Source organism: Schistocerca cancellata, chromosome 4 (genome assembly GCF_023864275.1).
Source record: "Schistocerca cancellata isolate TAMUIC-IGC-003103 chromosome 4, iqSchCanc2.1, whole genome shotgun sequence".
Lineage (NCBI taxonomy): Eukaryota > Metazoa > Arthropoda > Insecta > Orthoptera > Acrididae > Schistocerca > Schistocerca cancellata.
The window spans coordinates 839,341,039-839,365,818 of record NC_064629.1 but is presented as its reverse complement, the minus strand read 5'-3'; the positions used below and the strand labels follow the sequence as shown (position 1 = coordinate 839,365,818).

Here is a 24,780-nt window from a genome sequence, read left to right as displayed (position 1 = left end):
GTTACCAACACATGGGTCTTGACTAAAAAGCACTGCAGACTCGTAAATTAATTATTTTCCACAACTAAGGTACTGCTATATTCTTAAGTGTCTGCAAAATACGTTGGCAGCGCGAAAAGTGGAGTATTTACACCGAGTACTCAGGGCTTTGTTGAGATAAATATAAGACAAAATGTTATAAGACTCAAATCAGTTAATAACATGTCACCATAGTGCTCTTTAAAAACGTGACAGTGTTTTCAGTTAATTATTTTCTGCACCTAAGATGTCGAAAATATTTTAAAATGCTTGCAAAATACGTCACCAGCGCGGAAAAGTGTGATGTTAATATGTTTGCTGAGGTTAATACTCGAAAAACGCTGTTTAATGTCAAAAAAAGTCAGCAATATGAAAGAAAGAACGAATTCATTTCCGCGTATATTCATATTCGTCAAATTAATGCCCAAATTCTAAAGTATGTACTTCAGTGGCACATTTCAATGGCCAAAAATTAGATGTCGTAAAACTTACCTGCCCAAATTTATGACAACAGAACAATAAGTGGTAGCTAAGCAGATAAATAGACAGACTGAATGTAATTAATTACATCTATCCACAACACACTCTCAAATAAAATATTTTTCAGGCAGTTCAAAAATTACGGTGGTTACATTGCTGTTTGAGGTCAACACATTAAAAAAAAATACACTGTAGGACACAAATAAATCAAAGCGACATCCCATACGTCTGCATTGTAAGAGAAAGGGCGAGTTAATTTCCACATATACACGTATTCCTCAAATTAATGCCGCAACATTCTAAAGTATGTGCCTCAACAGTAGATTTCAAAGGCTAATAAAAGTTGACATTTTAGAGATTAGGCCTAATAATTTGATGTTGCGAAACTGCTCAAACCATGCATATAGCTGCAGAAAAAAATGTGTTATCGAAGCAGGCAAATAGACAAACTTATTGTAATTAATTAGGGATACTCACAACACATCCCGAAGCATAAATTCCAGCATTTACAAAAGTTCTCCAACACCATTTTAGAAGAAACAAACGTAATGAGTCGTGTTATTCACTAGAAACATTATAAACGAAGTTATTCATTGCCACTTATAGCTATTTACAAATGATACAGGCCTACTAAAGGCTGTGTATATAACAACAGATTGTAGTCACAAGGCTCAATAACAGATTTGTAGACTGTGTCTGACCGATATTGCTGCTCACAATATTTTAAAAAATGCGTTAGCAGCAAGAAAAAAGCGATGTTCAAACACATAAAAACGTTGAGTGTGCATTTAGTCTGTGTAGTCGCATTCCCAGGAAGTATGGCAAGCACAAATTAAATGCTGCCGCATCTAATTTTTTATGTGTAGCTCATTAAAATACATGTTTGTCATAATATAAACAAAATATATACGAAAATTCGATTTCTTCCTCCTTGCAGATATAAAAAGCCAGCATAATACGCCTAACGCCTATTGCAAGACATTGTATGACCACCTTCCATTGCTATAAATGCTAAACAAGTGCCATAACACGTACTAAAGTGATGTTATACCCTATAACACACATATATGTAGACGTAGATGTAGAAGTCGTGATCTAAAAAGGTAGTGGAGCACAGCCAGAAATGAAGTCAAGAGTTACTACCAACACATGACACTGCCTCAGCTGAAATACACGCTTGACATCAAGTCCTGAACCACATTGTTCATTTTCGGAAATACTATAACTAAAGCTTAAACAAAATGGCTCTAAATATGCTAAGATATCGCCGTTGTGGTTACAGCAGTAATGGCTGTGAGGCTTGGCCAATATCTGTCCGCCCCGATAGCTGAATGGTGTAAGAGAGCTGGTTGACCTCTGTAATAAAAAATTAAGTGGAAGGATCAACAAAACGAACTTGAACGGATCTCATGTGACGTCCGCAACGACCAAACACATCGATGAACAACGAAAAAAATGCAAATAAAAAGGTGGTCAGCGTCACGGATTGCCGTCTTACGGGCCCGGGTTCGATTCCCGGGTAGGTCGGAGATTTTCTCCGCTCGAGGACTGGGTGTTGTGTTGTCTTCATCATCATTTCATCCCCATCTGGCGCGCAGGTCGCCCAATGTGGCGTCGAATGTAATAAGACCTGCACCAAGGCGGCTGGACCTGCCCCGCAAGGGGACTCCCGGCCAATAACGCCAAACGCTCATTTCCATTTTTTGCCAATAACTGCCAAAGTGACGTAATTACACTGAAGAGCCAAAGAAACTGGTATAAACATGCGTATTCAAATATAGAGATACACTGAAGAGCCAAAGAAACTGGTACACCTGCCTAATATCGTGTAGGGCTCCCGTGTGCACTCAAAAGTGCCGCAACAAGACGGGGCATGGACTCGACTAATGTTTCAAGTAGTGCTGGAGGGAACTGACACCATGAAGCCTACAGGGCTGTCCATAAATCCGTAAGAGTGTGAGGAGGTGGAAATCTCTTCTGAACAGCACGTTGCCAGAAGATGCAGTGTCCCATCACTCGTGCATCGACTACAACTCACTAAACCTTGATAATCTGCTATTGTGTCAGCAGTAACCGATCTAACAACTGCGCCAGACACTTGTTGTCCTATATAGGCGTTGCATACCGCAACGCCGTATTCTGCCTGTTACATGTATTTGTATTTGAATATGCGTGCCTATACCAGTTTGTTTGGCGCTTCAGTGAATGTATATTAAATACATCCCAGATATGCTCAATAAAATTCATGTGGGGGATGTTTGGTGGCTAGCGGCAGCGTTTAAACTCAAAAGAGTGTTCCTGGAGCCACTCTGTAGCAATTCTAGACGTGTGGGGTGTCGCATTGCCCTGCTGGAATTGCCCAAGTCCGTCGGAATGCACAATGGACATTAATCAAAAATGGCTCTGAGCACTATGCGACTTAACTTCTGAGGTCATCAGTCGACTAGAACTTAGAACTAATTAAACATAACTAACCTAAGGACATCACACACATCCATGCCCGAGGCAGGATTCGAACCTGCGACCGTAGCGGTCGCTCAGTTCCAGACTGCATCGCCTAGAACCGCACGAACACTCCGGCCGACGGACATTAATCGATGCAGGTGATCAGACAGGGCGCTTACGTACGTGTCGCCTGTCAGAGTCGTATCTAGACGTATCTAGACGTCCCATATCACTCCAATTGCACACACGCCACACCATTACAGAGCTTCACCAGCTTGAATAGTCCCCTGCTGACAGGCAGGGTCCATGGATTCATGAGGTTGTCTGCACACCCGTACATGTCCATCCGCTCGATATAATTTGAAACGAGACTCGTCCTACTAGGCAACATGTTTCCAGCCATCAACAGTCCAATAACGGTGTTGACGGGCCGAGGCGAGGGGTAGAGCTTTGTGTCGCGCACTGATCAAGGGTACACGAGTGGGTCCTCGGTTCCGAAAGCCCATATCGATGATGTTTCTTTGAATGGTTCGCACACGAACACTTGTTGATGGCCAGCACTGAAATTTGCAGCAATTTGCGGAAGGATTGCGCTTCTGTCACGTTGAACTATTCTCTTCAGGCGTCGTTTATTCCATTCTTGCAGGATCTTTTACCGGCTGCAACTATGATGGAAATTTGATGTTTTACCGGATTCCTGATATTCACGGTACACTCGTGAACTGGTCGTAAGGGAGAATCCCCACTTCATCGCTTCCTCGGAGATGCTGTGTCCCATCACTCGTGCATCGACTATAACTCACTAAACCTTGATAATCTGCTATTGTGTCAGCAGTAACCGATCTAACAACTGCGCCAGACACTTGTTGCTCTATATAGGCGTTGCATACCACAACGCTGTATTCTGCCTGTTACATGTATTTATATTTGAATATGCGTGCCTATACCAGTTTATTTGGCACTTCAGTGTATGTATATTAAATCTTAAAGTTCACGTGAATTGCTGTATGTATGGAACTCTAGCAAGCGTATCAATTTACGTCACAATAGTAGCGTATAGTGTAGGCGATGTAAATGCCGTTTTCTGATGCAAATTTCCCAGGTATTAATCAGTCCATATAGATGGATAATTGCACACACCTTGTCCTGGAAGAAAATTTTCCGCAGATGAGTACTCTTAACCACATTCTACTCATATGTCACTTGGACATCCTTTTCACGCCATTGCATTAATGCTTCAAACAACCACCACAGTTTTTTTCCATTTTCTCATTCGGTGCAGGTCTGCCGCATGTTTATATATACCCATGATGGTTACGTGACCATTATCGATCTGCAAATGCCCTGAATTGAAATCATAATGCACACTGCAGCACCACGTGGAGCAGCAGTGGAATTGGAGGACTGACAACTCAGCAAAACAATGCCATGCCTACTGCGACCTGCTGATGCAATCTGTGAGAGAGGTCGGGACCGCAAGTTTGATCTTAGTATCAACCAAGGTTGAGAAATGGAAACCGTAGACTTGGCACCGTGCCTGCTGGTGGAAAAAATGGTTCAAATGGCTCTGAGCACCATGGGACTTAACTTCTAAGGTCATCAGTCCCCTAGAACTTAGAACTACTTAAAACTAACTAACCTAAGGACATCATAAACATCCATGCCCGAGGCAGGATTCGAACCTGCGACCGTAGCAGTCGCGCGGTTCCGGACTGAGCGCCTAGAACCTGCTGGTGGAGCTAGAGAACAGGCGGATCCCCCATTTACCAGCAACAGCTGTGCGGCGGGTGCTGGAGACATGACCCCCAGGAAGCGGTTTCACTCTCTGGACCCCGTGTGCACATCAGTTTACGTATTCCACAGCTGGGATTTTACCATATATAGACAAACACGCACTTGATCCTGGATGCAAGTAGCAATTGATCCTCGTACTGACAACGTCTCCAAAATTATTTCACCTTTTCTTCAAGGTGAGCTCAGGTGATGTGCGTTTAATGCTTACCTGAAGCCAGTGAGGAAGTGGAAAGAGGAAGTGAGTAAAGAACTACAAAGTTCTGTGTAATTTTTTTTTTTTGGACTACGTGATGGTATTTGTTGGAGCACCCGACCACATTCACTTTTCGCGTGACAGCTGCCCTCAGCGCAAGCATCAAGTATAATATGCGAAACGCATTATGTCCGACGTCTCGCGCATGACGTCTGACGCCTGACGCCCAACGACTATCGCAAGATGCCCAACCACTGTAGCCTGACGCAACAGTGAATCATTGAGACTCTAAGACACAGATAGATGCTTGCTGGCCACTAGATAAAACTTATATACATAACATGACACTTACTTGGAATAAGTATCACATCTATGCTGACAGTAATCTATACAATGCTACTACTTATTCATAAGAGTATTCCGAACCCAGATGGTTGGAAGTGAATCCCAACAGTAACCGGGGGCATGTCGTTGATTTTCGAGTTGTAAAACTTGGCTGATGCTAAGATCAAACTTGCGGTCCTGACCTCTCTCTCAGGTTGCATCACCAGGTCGCAGCAGGCATGGTATTGCTTTGCTCAGTCGTCAGTTTGTAAGTAGGCTGTTTATGTTTTCTTATTGGCAACGTTACGTAGCGCTCTATATGAAAATCACTGGCTGTGCTGCGTGCAGTCTGTGGCTAGTTTGCATTGTTGTCTGCCATTGTAGTGTTGGGCAGCGGCAGCTGGATGTGGGACGTTTCAAGTTCTCCAATTCCACTGCAGCTCCTTGTGGTGCTGCAGTGTGCAATGTCATTTCAGTTCACGGCAGTTACAGATCGATAAAGGCCATGTTAGTATCATGGGTTGATACATGCACCACTCGTCATTAAAACTGCTACACCACGAAGATGACGTGCTACAGACGCGAAATTTAACCGACAGGAAGAGGATGCTGTGATATGCAAATGATTAGCTTTTCAGAGCATTCACGCAAGGTTGGCGCCTGTGGCGACACCTACAACGTGCTGACATGAGGAAAGCTTCCAACCGATTTCTCATATACAAATAGCAGTTGACCGGCGTTGCCTGGTGAAATGTTGTTGTGATGCCTCGTGTAAGGAGGAGAAATGCGTACCATCACGTTTCCGACTTTGATAAAGGTCGGATTGTAGCCTATAGCGATTGCTGTTTATCGTATCGCGACATGGCTGGTCGCGTTGGTCGAGATCCAATGACTGTTAGCAAAATATGGAATCGGTGGGTTCAGGAGGGTAATACGGAACGCCGTGCTGGGTCCCAACGACCTCGTATCACTAGCAGTCGAGATTACAGGCATCTTATCCGCATGGCTGTAACGGATCGTGCAGTCACGTCTCGATCGCTGAGTCAGCAGATGGGTACGTTTTCAAGACAACAACCATCTTCACGAAGAGTTCGACGACGTTTTCAGCAGCATGGACCATCAGCTCTGAGACCATGGTTGCGGTTACCCTTGACGCTGCATCTCAGACAGGAGCGCCTGCGATGGTGTACTCAACGACGAACCTGGTTGCATTAATGTAAAAACGTCACTTTTTCGGATGAATCCAGGTTCTGTTTACAGCATCATGATGGTCGCATCCGTGTTTGGCGCCACGCGGTGAACGCACATTGGAAGCGTGTATTCGTCATCGCCATACTGGCGTATTACCCGGCGTGATGGTATCGGGTGCCATTGGTTACACCTCTCGGTCACCTCTTGTTCGCATGACGGCACTTTGAACAGTGGACGTTACATTTCAGATGTGTTACGGCCCGTGGCTCTACCCTTCATTCGATCCCTGCGAGACCCTACATTTCAGCAGGATAATGCACGACCGTATGTTGCAGGTCGTGTACGGGCCTTTCTGGATACAGAAAATGTTCGACTACTGCCCTGGCCAGCATATTCTCCAGATCTCTCACCAATTGAAAACGTCTGGTCAATGGTGGCCGAGCAACTGACTCATCACAATACGCCATTCACTACTCTTGATGATCTGTGATATCGTGTTGAACCTGAATGGGCAGCTGTATCTGTACACGACATCCAAGCTCTGTTTGGCTGGTTCAAATGGTTCTGAGCACTATGGGACTTAACTCCTCAGCTTATCAGTCCCCTAGAACTTAGAACTACTTAAACCTAACTAACCTAAGGACATCACACACATCCATGCCCGAGGCAGGATTCTAACCTGCGACAGTAGCGTCGCGCGGTTCCAGACTGTAGCGCCTAGAACCGCTCGGGCACTCCGGCGTGCCAGCTCTGTTTGACTCAATGCTCAGGCGTATCAAGGCCGTTATTACGGCCAGAGGTGGTTGTTCTGCGTACTGATTTCTTAGGATCTATGCATCCAAATTGCGTGAAAATATAATCATATGTCACTTCTAGTATAATATATTTGTCCAATGAATACCCGTTTATCATGTGCATTCCTTCTTGGTGTAGCAATTTTAATGACCAGTAGTGTAGTTTTAGAACGTAGACCTACACAGAGCGGAAATAATGTCCATATCTCTTTCCAGAACCTACGTCTCAACACAGTTCAACTGAAATCATGTTAGGACCAGCGTGGCCTGAATACAGCATGATGAAGGTTAAATTAACAAAGTTGATAAGTGGCATCTTTGCTACTAAAAATAACTAGTGACTGGATGAGCCAAGTGAAGTGGAGTACTTTCACACCAGTAATAGTCATGTGATGGTGGTTTGAAGCATTGGCTTGAAAAGGACGTCTGAGGACAGTACAAGCTCTGTCATTCCCCAAATGTATGTTTCTCATTTGTAAAATAGGCACAGAATTTGTGGACACTATCAGTCGAAGGCAAATGCGACAATTATAGACAACGATGTATTAAATTTCCGATTTGAGGCAGATATTGTGAACAAAGTTATGTCATCTGAATAGCATGTGGTTCAGCGAACTGATCTGTGCACAATTTTCTTCCAGGACGAGGTGTGTGCAATGCTCGATCTATGTGGACTCGTTACTACCTGTATCAGATGCGCAATCTCCACTTTCTTGTGTTTAGTGTGTTTAGAGCCTATAGCACCTACAGTTAGAGTATTCATTCAACGTAATTAAGACTGTATCAGCAGAAACTTTTTTTTTTTTTTTGTAACTCGACAATTCACAAATTGGTATACACCCGTTGTGAAGCACAATATACATACTTTATTGCAAGCAAATTCACTTATGTTACTCTATGCAGTTCATAAACCAGCGTTCAAATTTTATGATGCATTGTATAGATAAATTAAAACGTGCTGTACAGAGTGTCTGATTCATACACAGCAACGTTCAGACCTTGTTTGGAAATTCGCATTGGCCAACGGTGTTCACATCGCCTACTGTACACGCTAATATTGTGATATAAGTCGGTAGGCTTACTACAATTCCATATATACAGCCATACGAGTGACCTTTATGAATTGTTACATGTATAATGACATGGTTTGGCAGCTCCACCGTCATGCTGCAATTATATCGTTAGACTGCATGAGAACTGGATGACAGATGACAGTTTACCTTCACTCATTTGTGGCAGGTTCGACTCATTATATTTGAGCACCCAATCCTGTAATGTGTCTGCTGCACTTGTCTGCCGTCGCTTCATCAGTTCTGCTAGCATTGGGTCGGAAGGTGTCTGTTCTTTGTCTACTGATGTGCATGTAGACCATTAACAATATTCTATCAACATATAGCTATAATAATATACTCTAACCACAACAGAAGTGATATTAGAACAGGGGGAGCGTTGCTCTCCACAATACCGTCGGTGGTACAGTCCGTCCATCACTATTTGCTACTCCGTAACACAAATCACGGAATTAAATTATTACATTGTTATCATTTGGCGCCATTTTTTGCGGAATATGCTATGACGTCTTTAATTTATTCACAGCGCACATGGGATTCACATACTACTCTACCTCACTGAACTGCACTTAAAATCTACGTTAACGTACCAGCCTGCTTCGGTAGCTGTATAGAGATTTTCCTAGGTGGAGCGTAATTATCGGTTGCAGATGACGTCTCCCATGTACAGCGATACCTACGGTTATACTATACGACAAGACACATAGGTTTGACTGTTTAATATGGGTGACCTGCAATATAGAGTAAAACTTTATTATATATTACATATACGTCAAATCACACGCGCAGAAGCAGGCTACGTTATTGGTAACCACCGTATAGATTTTATAAAGTGTCGAGACACGTGACTGAACGTTGTATTACCTCGCTGAAGATCACTACAAAAATGGCTCTAAGGACTATGGGACTTACGTCTGAGGTCATCAGTCCCCTATGCTTAGAACTACTTAGACCTAAATAACCTAAGGGCATCACAAACATCCATGCCCGAGGTAGGATTCGAACCTGCGATCGTAGCAGGAACGCGGTTCCGGACTGAAGCGCCTAGAACCGCTCCGCCACAGCGGCCGGCGAAGATCCCTGCAGAATGTATCGTGTGTTTGTTGCCTGTGCAATACTGCTCGGATATTTTCACGATGACCTGTATCTTTCTTTTCAACTACTTTGTTATGGAATATAATTACATCACTTCGGCAATTATTGGCAATGCTTCACATTATTTCGTCTCTGTTTTCTGTTTATCACGGCGTCTATGTCTTCGTCTCTGAAAGCAGGCACTGTCATGCTGCCACACTGCAATGTTGAGGTACCAAACCGCGCAATATTTAGAGCCATTTTGTTTAAGCTTTGCTTACTTGATGTCCGAAAATGAACTATGTGGTTGAGGACTTGATATTAAACGTATATTTCAGCTGAGGCAGTAGCATGGGTTGGCCGAATCTTTGACTTCATTTCTGGATGTGCTCCACTACCTTTTTAGGACATTAACACTCCCTATCTACGTCTGCATATATGTGTGTTATAGAGTATAACATCGCTTTAGTATGTGTTATTGCACTTGTTTAGCATTTATAGCAATGGACGGTGGTTATACAATATCTTTTCAATACGGGTTAGGTGTATTATGGTGGCTCTTTGTGTCTGCAAGGCGTACGAAATCGAATTTTCATAGCGATTTTATTTATATTATGATAAACTTGTATTTTAATGAGCTACACAGAAAATTTAGATGCGGCAGCATTTAATTTGTGCTTACAAAGTATGAGACGTCACACAGTATAAGGTAAATCATGTTTCTGAGGTACCGACTCTGACATTTTCTTTGGATATGACACATCTGTCACAGTTATAGTTTTTGGTCGTGTGTTTACAACTCTAGGCTACATGTTCTTCCATTGTCTAAGTAATATCTTTGGTAATAAAATCAACTTTTTCCTAGTTAAGGCAATTTCACATCATCAAATTATTAGTTCTAACCTATAAAATGTCAACTCTCATTAGGCTTTGAAATCTACCATTGAGGCACACACTTCAGAATTTTGGGGCATTGATTTGAGGACTATGTGGACATTAACTCGCACTTCATCTTACATTTCAGTCGTATGTGATGTTGCTTTAATTTATTTGAGTCCTACAGTTTATTTTTTTCTATGTGTTAACCTCAAACAGCAAGGTAAACGTCGTACTATTTTCACTGCCTCAGAAATATTTTATTTGAGAGTGTGTTAACCTGCTGAGCTAACACGTATTTTTCTGCAGCTATCAGCGTGGTCAGGGTAGTTGTACGACACAAAGTTGTTAGACCAAACTTTTAAAAATTCAGTTGTCGTTAGTCTAGCATTGAGACACATACTTCAGAATCTAGGGTGCACTGATTTGACGAGTATTTGTATATACGGATATTAACTCACACTATCTTTTGCACTGCAGACGTATGTGATTCACTTTAATAGATTTAGGTCTTAAGGTGTTTTTTTTTTCTTTTTCATGTATTAACCTCAACTAACAATATAAAAATCGCACTTCTTCGCTTTACTGACATACTTTGCAGACATTTTCGAATTTTTTCAAGATCACAGTTGAGGAAAAGTAATTAATTTACAACTGTGTTGTATTTTTAACCTTGCAGGAACATATTGGCGGCAGTACGAACTCGTGGTCTGAAGATCATTTTTCCCCTCAAGCAGTATGTAATCATCGCATTTTTCGCCCTGCTGACGTATTTTGCAGATATTTTCGAACATTTTTAACAACATAGCTGCATAAAGTAATTAATTTACAACTCTGGTCCGCTTTTTATTTGCAGGGTAGTGACGTATCATTAATTTATTTGAGTGTTACAACGTTTTTGATTATTAACCTCAACTAAGCCCTTGATACTTGGTGTAAACAGTGAGGCGTGTTTTGTAGACATTTAAGAATATTGTAATATCTTAGCAGCGGAAAAGAATTAATTTACTAATCTGTTGTTCTTTTTACTCGAGAGCTTTGTGTTGCTAACAATGAGAACTGCTTACTCATGGCATAACCAACGACCTACGGGCGATTTTTAACGATGGAGCCATCCATTGGTGTTGTACAGAGATCGAACTAATGTGTATTTTTAGTGCAGCAGTCTGCTGGTGGCGCTAAGTACTCGTTTTCTACACCATAGTAACCTGGTGGTGACAGGAGCAAATAGCAAATAAGATGTGAAAGTATACTTGCTTTTATTTACGTTTTCAGATTTTGTGGGATAGTATTCAAGATAAAAGCACTCACATTCAACAAACAAGAATTCCTATTTCGTTATTTGTATTTTACAAGAAAATGTTGGTTTTTAACTATTTATAGGGAAATATGCTGTCTATTCATCCCATTATTCCGTGGTGAATGATATATAGTTTCAAATCAAAATAACCATAGTGACTGGTGAGCTAGTCTGTAAACGGATTTTTGGAAATCAGTAATAATATAGTTGACAAACTTTTGGGCAATTCAGATACTTTACTGTATTTGGCTGGAGAGCGCAGGTGTGCTGGATGTAGGGTGAGGGTGCTTCACGCAAAATTTGCGGACGTACAGGGCGGAAGGCAGGACCTTCCCATGTCCTCCTCTCCTCTCCTTTCCCCTCTTCAATCCCCTTCTCTCCCTTCCCCTCCCTCTCCCCAAATTGATCTTGGCATGCGGCAGGATGTCATAATTCCTGGAATGGTCCTGGAGATGAGGAAGTGCTGATGCTGACGTCAGCGAAATATAATAAGCACACTTGCCTGAGAGTGGTAGGATTCCCAGAGTGAATCCTAGGTTTGGGTCCAGGTTATCTAGAGCTCACAGTGGCACACTGCTTGTATGGTATGCACTGACGATATACTCGTCTATTCAACAACCATAGAAGATCGTGTTAAGCCTCTGGATAAAATATTTCGTAGATTGAGGGCAGTACACCTTCCATTTAGTGTCATATTCGGCATATTGTCAGTCAAGATAGAGTGAGAATAGATGCTCGACTTTCTTCCACCGTATGTGAATTTCCGATACCACAGACAATAAAGAGTAACATTCGTTTATTGGGTTATGTAATTATTGTCATAAGTTTGTGAAGGGATTCACTGAAACAGCACAGCTGTTAACTAAGTTGCTAGGTCAAGGAGTTGTTAATATCAGATCCTGTGTTAATATTCCCTGCCTTTGAGCAGGAATTCATACCTTCGTGTAATGCCAGCAACAATAAAAGAACATTCGGTGGCATAAGCCTCTAATGAATTGTATAAGATTGAAACTAATTATTTGACAACTGAAAAAGAAATATTAGCAGTTATTTAAGGAATCACTTTTGTTTTTTGCTATATGTACGGTCATAAACTGAAATTGATTACGGACCACCCATTTTTAAAATGAAACATCCATCAATTCAGTTACCAAGATGGATGTTAAAATTAAATGAGTTCAACTATGAATTAATTCATAAACTGGAAATGAAGCATACAAATGCTGATGCGCTACGTAGGATGTACCGGGCGAGGTGGTGCAGTGGCTACCACACTGGACTCGCATTCGGGAGGACGCCGGTTCAATCCCGCGTCCGGCCATCCTGATTTAGGTTTTCCGTGATTTCCCTAAATCACTCCAGGCAAAGGCCGGGATGGCTCCTTTGAAAGGGCACGGCCAACTTCCTTCCCCGTACTTCCCTAATCCGATGAGACCGATGACCTAGCTGCCTGGTCTCTTCCCCCAAACAACCCAACCCCCTAAGTAGGATGTTAGCAGTTTTACAACTAGTGGATTCAATCTTGGCAGATTGGATAAAGGCACAATCAGCTGACAATGACTGGCAATTATTTCAAACGCAATATAAGTTTGAAACGTAATAAGACTTGCTATGCAAATCCATAAAGTATCGACCTCACATTGTAGATCTTGCAGTGCTTAGAGGGGAAGTAGTACGTCAAGCATATGACCACGTATTATCAGGTCACAGAGGGAAAAAAAGCAACTGATAGGTGTTTAACTGAAAGATTTTGACGGAAAACCTGTCACAGTGCTGTAGGACAATATGAAAGAAACTGCATCCCGTGTGCGCAAAAAGCAGATTGGAGTCATCAGAAAATTCTGTTACAGAGATTACCTGAAGCTGACAAACCATTTTCAGTGCTATGATTAGATGTCTTAGGACTTTTTAATGGAGCTCATGTGGGTAATTAGTATGTCCTTACGATGTTAGATCATTTTTTACGATATTTGTTTCTGGTAGGCATCACAGATCAAGAAGACGAATACGATAGCACAGGCTATGGTAAACAACTTGTTACTGAAATTACAGACCAAGGAATTAACTTTGTACCTGAAGCAATGAAACAATTACGTCGCTTGCTGAAAATTAAGAAGTTACATATCAGCCCAACCCATCCTCGAACGAATGGACGAACAGGACGGGTGCACCGTGCGTTATAAAGAATATTAAGCCATTAAATGAATGCACAGCATTCAGATTCCGTCGTATATTTAAGTTTTGCCGTCAGTTCATTTAGTTCAATGGTTCATACTCTCGCTGTACGAAGTAATGTATGAGCGGAAAATGCCGTCATCTTTTAACGTAGTTTAGCCTAAACTGGCCCACAGGGTGAACCATTGAAGAATTTTGCGAAGAAATTTAAAGAAATTTGACAAAAGGTAAAGCAGGCCAATACAGAAGCAATAGAGAAACCAGAAAGTATTGGGCAACGGACGAGTAAATTGCCACAGTACAGAATAAGACAGTGTGTATTACTAGCTAACCTATATACCCCAAACGGCAAAACAAAAAAGGTTTTTAACGAAATATCATTGATCTTATCAAGTTATCGAGATAATGTCGCCAGCCAACGCAAAATTACAGTTGCCAACTAGAGCATGTATGTAGAGTATATAGAGTAAAACAGTTCAGAGGTGAGATTGATGGGTTGCCACAGATTCCTTCAGCTGTTGCGGAAAGGGAAGGATTACCAAGGCAAAAGGAACATAAGAAAAAAATGGCTCTGAGCACTATGGGACTCAACTTCTCAGGTCATTAGTCCCCTAGAACTTAGAACTAGTTAAACCTAACTAACCTAAGGACATCACCCACATCCATGCCCGAGGCAGGATTCGAACCTGCGACCGTAGCGGTCTCCCGGTTCCAGACTGCAGCGCCTAGAACCGCACGGCCACTTCGGCCGGCGGAACATAAGAGAAACATACCTTATGCACTGATGTCTGGGAGCAAATAGCGTAAATGCTCATATGGAATGCACATGTGGTGTTCGTTAATTACGTAGGTTAGTCTTAATTTTCTTCATTTGTCATATTCTGTGTTTGTGTACTTGTATAAAGGAGGGAGTGGATTGACGGGAGCCGGCCGCGCTGGCCTAGCGGTTCTAGGCGCTACAGTCTGGAACCGTGTGACCGCTACGGTCGCAAGTTCGAATCCTGCCTCGGGCATGGATGTGTGTGATGTCCTTAGGTTAGTTAGGTTTAAGTAGTTCTAAGTTCTAGGGGACTGATGACCTCAGAAGTTGAGTCCCATAGTGCTGAGAGCCATTTGATTGACGGGACATAGTTTTCTCTCAGGTGACGTGCAAAGATGTTACTGCAATCAGATGTTCTACTTACAAGTCACGCCTGGACAGTCGCGTTTACAGTCAGTATTTGCGAAATAAGGAATTATGTACAAAGACTGCAGGATAGACTTACAACGCTACAAAAAGAGGCAGGGAAAGGATTATTGGTACGAGTTTAAAACTCTCGTATGAGAAACAGGACTCAACTGCAACAGTTAACTAAAATAGTACCACGAATCCCAATACATAAGAAACGGAGCTGGTTAGATACAGAAGGAAAACAGTTGAAAAAGTATTTGGAACAGCGGATAATGAGGATATCAAGAATTTAAACTGCACAACTGGATATGTACAAGAATTAGCGAAAGATGCAAAAGGAAAGGTAGACTGGCACGCAACAGGGTTAGGGAACATAGAGCAAGGAATACTCAGTGTTACTAAAACGGTACGGAACTTAACAAAGGGATTACAACACTATGCAAAGAACACTATGAATGTCTTAAATAGTGATCTGGAGAAAATACAAACCCAGTTAAGCAAACTAGATGAGAAAGTGGGGATCGAGATAGAAACTTTGCATGAAGCAGTATGTCACGCTAATTATGGGCAGCTGATTTCAATCTCATTAAATCCAAGTCACATTTTGATGGCATTACAGAAAGCACAAACATATTTTCCAGTGGGATTACAACTTGTCATGCCAATACGAAGAAAGAGTACAGCTATATTTTATCACACAACTGATGTAAGAATATATACTGATCAAGCGAGTTTGTACAAAAAATCCGATTTCCAGTAGTAGCTGTCAACGCGCAATACCATTGTTACACGATACATCCATATCCGATTAAACGAAATACAATTGGAAAATGGATACAAATACAACCTCATGAATTATTATTAGTTTCTAGACGGAGAGATGCTCGTGTAATTAAGTCTGTAACAAACTTGAAAGATTGTATTTAGAGAGAGTAACATTTGTCCAACAAGGGTGATACAAACGAAAAATAAGTCATGTGAAATGTAGTTGTTTTTAAGGAATATGGAAGCTGTGAGAAAAAAGTCTTACCTCCTCAACCAAAATTCCAGGTAGTTGGAGATCACTGGATTTAATCCATATTTACACCTGAAACAGTAATTATCATTTTTTACGAAAATGGTAAACCAATTGGCACAATGAAACTAGTTACAAGGCACTGGATTGTTAATTAATGGAACTAGATGCGAAATAGCAGGGAGGCAATTTGAGGAGCATCGTCTCAAATCGTATTAAATGCACAGATCATAATTTTACAGGAAGCAAAAAATATTTCTCCGCCTAACCAAATGAAATATGTCAAAATTCTCGACTGCAGGAATTATATTCCAGAATAAGTCTTGACTGAAATCATTTCTCACTGCATGAAGGCGACATTTTAATTTTTAAATTGCACTTAATACGATTTCAAACGATGCACTTAACAAAATTGGTTTTGATCATATCGTGTTTTCACATAATATGATTTGAAACGTTCGTTTCAATTTTTACTGATTTTATTGTCGGACGCAGGCGATGACGTAAGAAGATAAAGTTATTAACATGTTGTTGACGGTAGATCGATGTGTTAGAGTCTTGCAAACAGTCTCAGTCATCGTCCTCACTAGTCGCCCTACCAGTTTCAGCGATATCGCATCGATGTTTAGTGCCGAAACATAAAACTGCAAACTATCTGCCTCCTTCCAGTTGTCTTCATATTTCGTTTTCGACAGTTTATCGACATCCAGTCTCTTAGCGTCAGGTAATCCTCTCGGCTTATCAATGTAATTTTGAGTGCACTTTCCTGCCTAATGCTTTTCAGTTCTTCGCTGTTTTGGAGATGTGACTTACATCGTATAACTGAGTCTACAATCTTGTTCCACTTTGTTCGGTACGCCGTAAACTTTATTTTTTGCTTTCGCCAGATAGAATACTGAATGCTTCCACGCTCGAATCTGCGTTTTTTGCGATTACAAGGAGACTTAAAATTACTTAAATGTGAATCTCGGTTCAAGTACCTAAAATGAAATACGTCTCGTCACGTCAAAATTACAGATACTAAAGAACAATCAAAGTACACTCCTGGAAATTGAAATAAGAACACCGTGAATTCATTGTCCCAGGAAGGGGAAACTTTATTGACACATTCCTGGGGTCAGATACATCACATGATCACACTGACAGAACCACAGGCACATAGACACAGGCAACAGAGCATGCACAATGTCGGCACTGGTACAGTGTATATCCACCTTTCGCAGCAATGCAGGCTGCTATTCTCCCATGGAGACGATCGTAGAGATGCTGGATGTAGTCCTGTGGAACGGCTTGCCATGCCATTTCCACCTGGCGCCTCAGTTGGACCAGCGTTCGTGCTGGACGTGCAGACCGCGTGAGACGACGCTTCATCCAGTCCCAAACATGTTCAATTGGGGACAGATCCGGAGATCTTGCTGGCCAGGGTAGTTGACTTACACCTTCTAGAGCACGTTGGGTGGCACGGGATACATGCGGACGTGCATTGTCCTGTTGGAACAGCAAGTTCCCTTGCCGGTCTAGGAATGGTAGAACGATGGGTTCAATGACGGTTTGGATGTACCGTGCACTATTCAGTGTCCCCTCGACGATCACCAGTGGTGTACGGCCAGTGTAGGAGATCGCTCCCCACACCATGATGCCGGGTGTTGGCCCTGTGTGCCTCGGTCGTATGCAGTCCTGATTGTGGCGCTCACCTGCACGGCGCCAAACACGCATACGACCATCATTGGCACCAAGGCAGAAGCGACTCTCATCGCTGAAGACGACACGTCTCCATTCGTCCCTCCATTCACGCCTGTCGCGACACCACTGGAGGCGGGCTGCACGATGTTGGGGCGTGAGCGGAAGACGGCCTAACGGTGTGCGGGACCGTAGCCCAGCTTCATGGAGACGGTTGCGAATGGTCCTCGCCGATACCCCAGGAGCAACAGTGTCCCTAATTTGCTGGGAAGTGGCGGTGCGGTACCCTACGGCACTGCGTAGGATCCTACGGTCTTGGCGTGCATCCGTGCGTCGCTGCGGTCCGGTCCCAGGTCGACGGGCACGTGCACCTTCCGCCGACCACTGGCGACAACATCGATGTACTGTGGAGACCTCACGCCCCACGTGTTGAGCAATTCGGCGGTACGTCCACCCGGCCTCCCGCATGCCCACTATACGCCCTCGCTCAAAGTCCGTCAACTGCACATACGGTTCACGTCCACGCTGTCGCGGCATGCTACCAGTGTTAAAGACTGCGATGGAGCTCCGTATGCCACGGCAAACTGGCTGACACTGACGGCGGCGGTGCACAAATGCTGCGCAGCTAGCGCCATTCGACGGCCAACACCGCGGTTCCTGGTGTGTCCGCTGTGCCGTGCGTGTGATCATTGCTTGTACAGCCCTCTCGCAGTGTCCGGAGCAAGTATGGTGGGTCTGATACACCGATGTCAATGTGTTCCTTTTTCCATTTCCAGGAGTGTATAAAAACATGCACTTATGCAATTTTTCCCTCACGAATAACACATCAATGCAGCGACATCACAAGTTTCACTGAAAATGATCATTCGTAAAATACATCATGTATTATTAATTACCGAGCTTCCTTTTCACGCTGTCTTTTACTTTTCGCAGCTCTAATTCCGATTATACTTCCTTTAGATCGGCTCTCCCTCGCGTAAATAGCCCTTCATGACTATAGAAAGTGCACAGTCACGTAATCAACACCACATTGTGAGCTGTGGGATGAAAACAGTGGAAACAGCAAGCAAAAGAACAGGCTAGTAATGTGGACTGGGAAACTTGCCTTGAGCATAATACGTTTTGACTGTCAGCTGCAGTGTACGTTATACAGTTTGATCCGATTCAAGGTTTTCGACACTAAATTACTTTGGGAAAGAACAATAAATGGCCCAATCTGACTCAACAGCGTTAAAGAGCATACCACAGTTGTGGTGATAATGCATCAAACTGTATTTTGACCTCGGCTTAATTTAATACGTTTTGAAACGATCCCAGCTACCATTACTAGCACAACAATTATTAATGGGTCCCGGTCGGTGTAGTATTGGTCGAAGGAGCCACCACACATATTACCTAATCAAATACTAACTTTTATTAACGATAACTTAGCTTCCACTTTGCTACAATCCCTAGACGAATTAATCACTTCAGAAAAAGGACAAATTTCAGTCATTCGAATAATGCAACATGTGGTACAATATCACGAGAAACGTAGACAAAACACAATTATTTTCAGTGTATCGACAAGCAAAAGCTCGTGTTTATTTGTGGAACTTAATTTTGTACAAGGCGTAAGATACCTCATCCAACTGAGGCAACCATCCATCAGATACCAATGGAGTGGATCCAAACTAGTAATGAGTAATGGAAGGAGAAAGTGTAAATAATGTGTGTAACTATGACAGAATGAAAAAGTAGATTAATTAAGCAAACTGAACCAAGCATAATCTTGGCTCTAGTGTTTACCTGTGCAACTTATTTTTGTATAAAGTGTAAGATATCTCATTCAAACTAGGTAACCATCCATCAGATACCTGTGAAGTGTATACGAACTAGTAATAAGTAATGAAAGTAGAAAGTGCAAATAATGTATGTAAGCAGGACCGATGGACAAAGTAGATTAATTAAGCTAACTACGATTCTAGACTTAGGTTGAGAAGTAAGAGTTGTAGAGCAATTCTTTGAGTACAAAGGAGGTGTAGACTAATTAGTAGTAAGAGAAAAGGGAAAATTCGGGACGAATTTATTAAAGACGAGGGATATGTTATGGGCTACAATAGTAAGGGGTATGAAAGAAGAAATTTTTATTAAAACTCGTTCACATTGCGACAGCCAATATCTAGTTTAGCCAAAGGCAGAGGCTGAAGCATGAAGTTTCCTGGTATGTGCCAAGTTGGTCAGGCCTTTGACACATTACGACTCCGTCCGCCGAGTAATAAACATGCATTCAGCAAAATGAAGACTGTGACAGAAAACCCAGGGAAGAGAAACAAGCATATTCGTTAGCTCGTCGGACATAGTGCAAGGAAATCTAGCTCTTACACAAGAACACATAGCGAAGACCTAATACAGCATTTAACAGATTATTAAGTGAATATAGCAGGATAAGGAGGACACATGCAGTCATTACGAACCGAGCCTCACGTCATAGGCTCGCACTATCTCCCTTAAACACTCCAGTTCTCCAGCTCTCGTCAGTTGATTACTAGGATCCATGGCATTCACAGTAATAGTACTCGATTGTATTAATACGATACTGCAGTGAATGTATACCATAGATGCTCCGCCACAGTCTATAAATTAGCCGGAGATGTACTCGATATGGTGGTCTTCACCTGATGCACTTCACGCTGATCGCCATCTACTATCTACTGATGGGGATACTTACTGTCTTACGACAACACCACATCTCAGAGTGTTGCCAGCACCGAACTGCAGCGTGGAACCCAGCAATAGGGCCTCTTGGGGGTCCATGTTCCCATTCAACACTCACGTGTCTCAGGATGTTAAAACTTAGCAGGCCAGTAAGGAGGAGGTCAGCCGACCAACTAATACCGGCAAGTACATCTACATCTACATCTACATCCATACTCCGCAAGCCACCTGACGGTGTGTGGCGGAGGTTACCTTGAGTACCTCTATCGGTCCTCCCTTCTATTCCAGTCTCGTATTGTTCGTGGAAAGAAGGATTGTCGGTATGCCTCTGTGTGGGCTCTAATCTCTCTGATTTTATCCTCATGGTCTCTTCGCGAGATATACGTAGGAGGGAGCACTATACTGCTTGACTCTTCGGTGAAGGTATGTTCTCGAAACTTTGACAAAAGCCCGTACCGAGCTACTGAGCGTCTCTCCAGCAGAGTCTTCCACTGGAGTTTATCTATCATCTCCGTAACGCTTTCGCGATTACTAAATGATCGCGCCGCTCTCCGTTGGATCCTCTCCATGTCTTGTATCAACCCCACCTGGTACGGATCCCACACTGCTGACCAGTATTCAAGCAGTGGGCGAACAAGCGTACTGTAACCTACTTCCTTTGTTTTCGGATTGCATTTCCTTAGGATTCTTCCAATGAATCTCAGTCTGGCATCTGCTTTACCGACGATCAACATTATATGGTCATTCCATTTTAAATCACTCCTAATGCGTACTCCCAGATAATTTATGGTATTAACTGCTTCCAGTTGCTGACCTGCTATTTTGTAGCTAAATGATAAAGGATCTATCTTTCTGTGTATTCGCAGCACATTACACTTGTCTACATTGAGATTCAATTGTCATTCCCTGCACCATGCGTCAATTCGCTGCAGATCCTCCTGCATTTCAGTACAATTTTCCATTGTTACAACCTCTCGATACACCACAGCATCATCTGCAAAAAGCCTCAGTGAACTTCCGATGTCATCCACCAGGTAATTTATGTATATTGTGAATAGCAACGGTCCTATGACACTCCTCTGCGGCACACCTGAAATCACTCTTACTTCGGAAGACTTCTCTCCATTGAGAATGACATGCTGCGTCCTGTTATCTAGGAACTCCTCAATCCAATCACACAATTGGTCTGATAGTCCATATGCTCTTACTTTGTTCATTAAACGACTGTGGGGAACTGTATCGAACGCCTTGCGGAAGTCAAGAAACACGGCATCTACCTGTGAACCCGTGTCTATGGCCCTCTGAGTCTCGTGGACGAATAGCGCGAGCTGGGTTTCACATGACCGTCTTTTTCGAAACCCATGCTGATGGGTTACTGAGGGTCATCGTAGAATTTGGAGTGGACCAAGGATACTCCAACAGCCAGTGCAAGACCAAACTTTCGCGCTGGGCATGACCGGCGCCTGCCAGCCGGCAACCCTCCGTTGCGCCTAGATCACTAACCCCATCGCCTGAGCGTGCAGATGCTTAGCCGACTAAACAGACATCAGCTAGAATCTAACACTCAGCTGAATGAAGAGACCGGTGCGGGAGAGCAACGAATTGCAAACACAGTGAATAAATGACTTAAATTGAACAATATTTTACTAGCGTCGAAGACGGTTCACAGGTTCCCATTAGCCACCCGACATCACATGGGTGTGTCTCTGCTTATGCGCTCCCCTCTGCAACAGCATGCCGAGTAGTATCGAAGGGCGTTAGAATGTACAGATCGGAGTAGTATGGTGTTGAATGTTACTCTGCAGCAGATGTTCACTTCACAAATGTCCTTGAATGTGCACTTTCGAACAGACTGCCATTATGTACGTTATTATTTTGGTTTTATTTCACAGTTACGCTTTTTTTCAGTTTTACAAGGTGTAGTCTTTCATTTTCTTTCCCCCTTAAATCCAAGTTCACACATTTCTTCATATGTAGGTGGTCCAAAAATCGGTTTATTCAGTTTTCATCTCACTTTAAAATACATTACCAGCAGTTTAACTGCAAGGAATCCAAACTATCTCACTCTATCTTTTTGTAATTCTTAAAGAACCTTCGAAGTATTTTTGAGTAACACGTGAATTAATGGCAGTTCTATACCAAATATATGAAGGATGAATTTATGAAACTGCTTTTGTCATGTATCATTATTCAATATACACTCCTGGAAATTGAAATAAGAACACCGTGAATTCATTGTCCCAGGAAGGGGAAACTTTATTGGCACATTCCTGGGGTCAGATACATCACATGATCACACTGACAGAACCACAGGCACATAGACACAGGCAACAGAGCATGCACAATGTCGGCACTAGTACAGTGTATATCCACCTTTCGCAGCAATGCAGGCTGCTATTCTCCCATGGAAACGATCGTAGAGATGCTGGATGTAGTCCTGTGGAACGGCTTGCCATGCCATTTCCACCTGGCGCCTCAGTTGGACCAGCGTTCGTGCTGGACGTGCAGACCGCGTGAGACGACGCTTCATCCAGTCCCAAACATGCTCAATGGGGGACAGATCCGGAGATCTTGCTGGCCAGGGTAGTTGACTTACACCTTCTAGAGCAAGTTGGGTGGCACGGGATTCATGCGGACGTGCATTGTCCTGTTGGAACAGCAAGTTCCCTTGCCGGTCTAGGAATGGTAGAACGATGGGTTCGATGACGGTTTGGATGTACCGTGCACTATTCAGTGTCCCCTCGACGATCACCAGTGGTGTACGGCCAGTGTAGGAGATCGCTCCCCACACCATGATGCCGGGTGTCGGCCCTGTGTGCCTCGGTCGTATGCAGTCCTGATTGTGGCGCTCACCTGCACGGCGCCAAACACGCATACGACCATCATTGGCACCAAGGCAGAAGCGACTCTCATCGCTGAAGACGACACGTCTCCATTCGTCCCTCCATTCACGCCTGTCGCGACACCACTGGAGGCGGGCTGCACGATGTTGGGGCGTGAGCGGAAGACGGCCTAACGGTGTGCGGGACCGTAGCCCAGCTTCATGGAGACGGTTGCGAATGGTCCTCGCCGATACCCCAGGAGCAACAGTGTCCCTAATTTGCTGGGAAGTGGCGGTGCGGTCCCCTACGGCACTGCGTAGGATCCTACGGTCTTGGCGTGCATCCGTGCGTCGCTGCGGTCCGGTCCCAGGTCGACGGGCACGTGCACCTTCCGCCGACCACTGGCGACAACATCGATGTACTGTGGAGACCTCACGCCCCACGTGTTGAGCAATTCGGCGGTACGTCCACCCGGCCTCCCGCATGCCCACTATACGCCCTCGCTCAAAGTCCGTCAACTGCACATACGGTTCACGTCCACGCTGTCGCGGCATGCTACCAGTGTTAAAGACTGCGATGGAGCTCCGTATGCCACGGCAAACTGGCTGACACTGACGGCGGCGGTGCACAAATGCTGCGCAGCTAGCGCCATTCGACGGCCAACACCGCGGTTCCTGGTGTGTCCGCTGTGCCGTGCGTGTGATCATTGCTTGTACAGCCCTCTCGCAGTGTCCGGAGCAAGTATGGTGGGTCTGACACACCGGTGTCAATGTGTTCTTTTTTCCATTTCCAGAAGTGTATTTCTTCCTTAGTCGATCTCATGTTGACTATAAGCTGAAGAAATCCAAAGTATAGAAGAAATGTACGGGGACATTGAGCTCAGAAAGCTTCATGAAGGTGGTATGGATATGAACAACCAACTGCGTGTGTACCGGAACTCGCCCTCATCCATTCAACATCTGTGAAAGCGATACCTTCGGTGTGTTGTGTGGTCTGTCTATTGGTGAACTTCCAGGATTCTCCACTTTAAGCTCTAACTGAATAGGCGACATCCTGCGTCCTTATGTATGTCCTGAATGTATTTATTTCTCTAGAACACGTCAACGTTTGAGCATGCACAATATACAGTGTGGTCCATTGAACGTGACCGGGCCAAATACCTCACGAAATAAGCGTCAAACGAAAAAACTACAAACAACGAAACTTGACTAGCTTGAAGGAGGAAACCAGATGGCGCTATGGTTGGCCCGCTAGATGGCGCTGCCATAGGTCAAACGGATATCAACTGCGTTTTTTTAAATAGGAACCCCCCATTTTTATTACATATTCTTGTAGTACGTAAAGAAATATGAATGTTTTACTTGGACCACTTTTCTCGCTTTGTGATAGATCACGCTGTAATAGTCACAAATATATGGCTCACAATTTTAGACGAGCAGTTGGTAACAGGTAGGTTTTTTAAATTAAAATACAGAACGCAGGTGCGTTCGAACATTTTATTTCGGTTGTTCCAATGTGATACATGTACCTTTGTGAACTTATCATTTCTGAGAACGCATGCTGTTAGAGCATGATTACCTCCAAATACCACATTAATGCAATAAATGCTCAAAATGATGTCCGTCAACCTCAATGCATTTGGCAATACGTGTAACGACATT

The 24,780-nt window shown here is 43.4% G+C and overlaps 1 long non-coding RNA gene across 1 annotated transcript in view; it reads right to left on the bottom strand.

Annotated features, from left to right (window-relative positions):
* The window catches only part of LOC126184539 (uncharacterized), a 277,653-nt gene that overhangs the window by 183,036 nt on the left and 69,837 nt on the right, over positions 1-24,780 (bottom strand). Inside the window, exon 2 of the long non-coding RNA XR_007536836.1 lies at positions 15,936-15,992. This is a non-coding gene — a long non-coding RNA (uncharacterized LOC126184539). The remainder of the gene's footprint in view (positions 1-15,935; positions 15,993-24,780) is intronic.